The 5,248-nt window shown below is 48.1% G+C and overlaps 1 long non-coding RNA gene across 1 annotated transcript; it reads left to right on the forward strand.

Annotated features, from left to right (window-relative positions):
• Positions 1–479: 479 nt before the first annotated feature.
• LOC147970756 (uncharacterized) lies at positions 480–4,524 on the forward strand. Its single transcript, XR_015604275.1, has 2 exons — positions 480–2,116; positions 2,925–4,524. It is a non-coding gene; the product is annotated as an uncharacterized LOC147970756 (long non-coding RNA).
• Positions 4,525–5,248: the final 724 nt, after the last annotated feature.

Raw genomic sequence — 5,248 nt, forward strand, 5'->3', positions numbered from 1 at the left:
CAAGTTGTTCAACCCTTGAAGTTTTGTTGGTTTCACTCATTTGTCATAGAAGCAACTTAGTTTTACCTCTTCTCTTCCTCTTCCGTTTCCCTCCAGTGCCATCCTAGATCTCGGGACAAGATCCCCTTGTAGTGGTGGAGTGTTGTAACGCCCCGAGACCGATGCGCCAGGTGTCTTCCAGTTATTCGCTGTTGTTGCCTTGTCTTTTGCTTGCGTGTTTCTTCTTGTCATGTCATCATGTGCATTGCATCCTCATGTTTTCAAAACTTGCATCCGTCCGGGTTTCCCGGTTCTCTCCGTTGCCCGTTCTGAGCCCAGAAACACTTGCACAGGCCCGCGACACCTCCAAAATATTATTTTATAAGTGGCATAAAAATGTTCTCAGAATGGGATGAAAATTGGCGTGTGGTCTTATTATAGTGTAGATAGACCGTCTGTCAAGTTTCGTTGCATTCGGAGCTCGTTTGATAGCCCAACCGTTAAACATATAGCGACAATATAGCCGGTCTTTTCGTCGACGTTTTCGGTCTCTGGAGACCGTCGTCGGGCTGCACTTCTTCCCTCTCATCTCAACCCAACTCCTCTTCACAGTCCACCTAGGCCTAGCCTGCCCCTTTTTGCGCAGTGCATAGACCCCTCTCGCGCGTCCGAAACCTCCCCGAACCCGAACCGGACTATCGTTGCCGCTGGGTCCGGATCATCCCCAAACATGTATAAAACATCTCCGTTTTCTTGTTTGGACTCCCTGTCTATTTATTTCTCGACCGTCCGATTAAGATCGTAGAGACCAAATACCCCTACCCAAAATTCACTTGTTATATAAAGACCAACCCTAAAACCTAGGGAGCTTGTCCCATCCACCCGTCGCCGCCGCCGCCAATCCACCAAATCCCCCTCGAGATCCATCCCCATTAAGCCTAGCTACCTTCCTCCAACCCGCTCCCGCAGCTTCCTCCCTCGATCTACGCATCTTCCTCGGGATCCCTCCTGATCCTTCTCCACCCAACTAGCGCCGCTTGCCCGATTCCCTGTCCTTGCAAGCCGCCTCTCGTTCCCCATGCCGAACAAATTTGTGTTGCCGCCTTCGTTTGCATCCTCGAGTAGCTTCATGGCCCGAGCAAGCATTGGAGCCCCGCTCCCGAGGCCCTGCCTTCTCCTCGTCTGCGTCGACCGAAGCCAACAGGGCCGCCTTCCTATTCTCCTATCTTCCTCCTTTTTATTCTCTTCTCTCCCTCACGCTATCTCCCTGTCTCTCTGTTGCCTCGAACAGGTGAGCACCTGAAGCCATTGACAACCTCGAGCTCTTCCCCGCCGCCACCGTTCGAGCTCCCCAAGCACGGATCCGTCTGTCCTCGACTCACTGAACCTTGCCGCCGCCTGGCCTACTCTACGCCCAGCCTGCGGCGCCAAGGAGATGCCTCTGCATCGGACCTCGACGAGCCGCCCCAAGTCCCTTACCTTCGTCCTCCGCTCGCGAACGAGCATGACGCTCACCGCCACGTCACCGGAGAACGTCATCCCCTGTCGGGATCCACAGCCTCCGCGTCGTCCCAGACCACCAAATCGCTACACCACCACTCTCCTTCGACCATGTCGGCCCCTTCGAGCCCCTGGGCATTGACCAACATGCCGGCTGGACCAGGCACCAAGTCACCACAGCGTCATTTGCCTTCACTGCCTCATCTCCTCCGCCTGCAAGCTGACCACCACACCCTGCCTCACGCCCGAGCGTTGCGAGCGAGCGTGAGCTCCCATGCCCTTCCGCGTCGTCTCGACCTGCTCCAACCATCGCCCTCTGCTTCAAGCTGCCTCCCGCGCCTCGATCTCCTCCAAGACTGACCGGATCCATCTTCTCGTGCCCGGGCCCGCCCGTCCGCTCCATCCCGCCGCTTGTCGGAGACCCAGGCGTCCTTGCCGTCGCCGTTGATTGCGTGTGAGCTCGACCCCTGCCTTCTGCGCGTCCTCGTAAGAGCGCTCAAGCACCACCCCGTGTTGACCAGTCCAGCGCCAGCGTGGACGAGTGTCGCGTCACCCGCGCGAGCCCTCCTCTGCTTTGTAGTGGGCTGCCAGATCTGCCCCGCTGGGCCTCCTCACTTACGCTGGGCCATGGCCCATGGTGAGCTGCCCCGCGCCCCTCCTTTTTTTTGCTTTCCCTCATGTGGGACTAGTCTGCCAGATTCGGCCCGCTATGTTTTTTTTCCTGGTCCTACGAATTTTGCCAATTTTTCTAGAGTTGGTAGTTTTGCAGTTTAGCCCATCTAGATCATGCATTTAATAACTAACAATTGGTGCATCGGTTTGAAATGTTTTATATATGAAAAATGACTAGAATTTCATCTAGTTTCATAATATCCAACTTTCATGCATGTTTAAAATGATTTTTGCATATAATTTGCCATATTGCCATGTTAAAATGATTTAATTCATAACTAAATAACCGTAGCTCCATTTTTAAATAAACTTTATATGTAAATGGGGTAGAAAAATGCCTAGCTTAACATGTTGCACTCATCTTGCATGTTTAACAACTCTAAAATATGGTTTAAGGTAGTTTTATTATGCTTGCACCAAATCCATAAATTGCATATGAGGATTTTTCCGGACTTGTTGCTTGTTCTTCCGGCCTCATTTAAACTTGCCTAGATAGATAGTTTTATTATGCTTCACCTCTTGCCATGTTTAATAACATTTAATATTATTGGGTACATAAATGGAAGAGAATTAAATAATTGATGTGGTGTTTCGTCAATATGCAACTCGTTGCATATTGAGCTCCACTTAATTTGTAGTATTGTTTGTGCACTTTGCCATGCCATGCCTCATTAAAACGGACATGCATCATACTTGATTGTGCATCATGCCATGTTTTTGTGATGGTTGTTTACTATGTTGCTTGCTTCTTTTCGGGTTGCTTCTCTCGTTAGCTTCGGTTCCGTTCCGGAGTTGTGAGGATTCGTTCGACTACGTCCGTTTGTCTTCTTCATGGACTCGTTCTTCTTTCTTGCGGGATCTCAGGCAAGATGATGATACCCTCGATATCACTTTTATCTTTGCTTGCTAGTTGTTCACTCTATCGCTATGTCGCGCTACCTACCACTTGTTATATCATGCCTCCCATATTGCCATGTCAAGCCTCTAACCCTCCCTAGCAAACCGTTGTTTGGCTATGTTACCGCTTTTGCTCAGCCCCTCTTATAGTGTTGCTAGTTGCAGGTGAAGTTGAAGATTGTTCCATGTTGGAACATGGATATGTTGGGATATCACAATATCTTGTATTTTAATTAATGCATCTATATACTTGGTAAAAGGTGGAAGGCTAGGCCTTATGCCTGGTGTTTTGTTCCACTCTTGCCGCCCTAGTTTCCGTCATACCGGTGTTATGTTCCTTGATTTTGCATTCCTTACGTCGTTGGGTGTTATGGGAACCCCTTGATAGTTCGCTTTGAATAAAAATCCTCCAGCAAGGCCCAACCTTGGTTTTACATTTGCCTAACAACCTAAGCCTTTTTCCCTTGGGTTTCCGGAGCCCGAGGGTCATCTTTATTTACCCCCCGGGCCAGTGCTTCTTTGAGTGTTGGTCCAACCTGGGCGATGTCCGGCGCCCCCTGGGCAACCAGGGTCTATGCCAACCCAACGTCTTGCCCATCTGGTGTGCCCTGAGAACGAGATACGTGCGACTCCTATTGGGATTTATCGGCACATCGGGCAGCTTTGTTGGTCTTGTTTTACCGTTGTTGAAATGTCTTGTAACTGGGATTCCAAGACTTATCGGGTCTTTCCGGGAGAAGGAATATCCTTCGTTGACCGTGAGAGCTTGTGATGGGCTAAGTTGGGACACCCCTGCAGGGTATAAACTTTCGAAAGCCATGCCCGCGGTTATGTGGCAGATGGGAATTTGTTAATGTCCGGTTGTAGAGAACTTGACACTTGACTTGATTAAAATGCATCAACCGTGTGTGTAGTCGTGATGGTCTCTTTTCGGCGGAGTCCGAGAAGTGAACACGGTCTTGTGTTATGCTTGAACGTAAGTAGTTTCAGGATCACTTCTTGATCACTTCTAACTTCTCGACCGTTGCGTTGTTTCTCTTCTCACTCTTATTTGCGTATGTTAGCCTCCATATTTGCTTAGCGCTTGATGCAGCTCCCCCTCATTACCTTACCCTACCCATAAGCTTAAATAGTCTTGATCTCGCGGGTGTGAGATTGTTGAGTCCTCGTGACTCACGGATACTTCCAAACAGTTGCAGGTGCTGATGATACCATGCAGGTGACACAATCGAGCTCAAGTGGGAGCTCAATGAAGATCTTGATCGTTGTTTTGCGTCTTTTCTGGTTGGTCAGTAGTGGTGCCCAGTTGGGCCGATCGGGGATCTAGCATTTGGGTTTGTCTTCCTTTATTTTTGTTCCGTAGTCGGACCTTTGATTGTACTCTGGATGATGTATGTTTAACTTGTATTTGTGTGAAGTGGCGATTGTAAGCCAACTCTTTATCCCTTTCTTATTCAGTACATGGGATTGTGTGAAGATTACCCCACTTGCGACTAAACCACCATGCGGTTATGCCTCTAAGTCGTGCCTCGACACGTGTGAGATATAGCCGCATCGTGGGTGTTACAATGGGCACCGGAGGTAGGCCCTCCAATATTCCTCAAATAATCCATAAAAAATCTCTGTGAAGTTTCAACTTGTTTGGAGTTGTGCAGAATAGGTGGCCTGACGTAGCTTTTCCAGGTCTAGATTTCCAGTTGCCAGAATTCTCCCCCTTTGTGTATACCTTGCATATTATGAGAGGAAAGGCATTAGAATTACTCCAAAAAGCATCATTATGGATAAAAACATTATAAATAAAAGTAAGAAAACATGATGCAAAATGGACGTATCATTAACATACATTCTCTTCTTGGATCATATGCACTTATGATTGAAACTCTAGCAAGCATCCGCAACTATTAAAGATCATTATGGTAAAACTCAACCATAGCATTAAAGCATCAAGTCCCCTTTATCCCATACGCAACAACCCCCTTACTCGGGTTTATGCTTCTATCACTCAAGCAACCCACTATAAGCGAATCATGAAAGTATTGCAACACCCTACAGCGGGAATCCTTCACATGTGTGTGGAACGGAAGGCACCATAGGACAATACCAAAATAAAACATACAACTCAAACTAATCTAGATCATCAATCAACCCAAAGGACAAAAGAAATCTAATCAAAATACCATAGGATGGCAATACATCATTG

Source organism: Triticum urartu, chromosome 5A, assembly GCF_056163025.1.
Source record: "Triticum urartu cultivar PI428250 chromosome 5A, HENAU_Tu73, whole genome shotgun sequence".
In the NCBI taxonomy this organism is placed as follows: domain Eukaryota; kingdom Viridiplantae; phylum Streptophyta; class Magnoliopsida; order Poales; family Poaceae; genus Triticum; species Triticum urartu.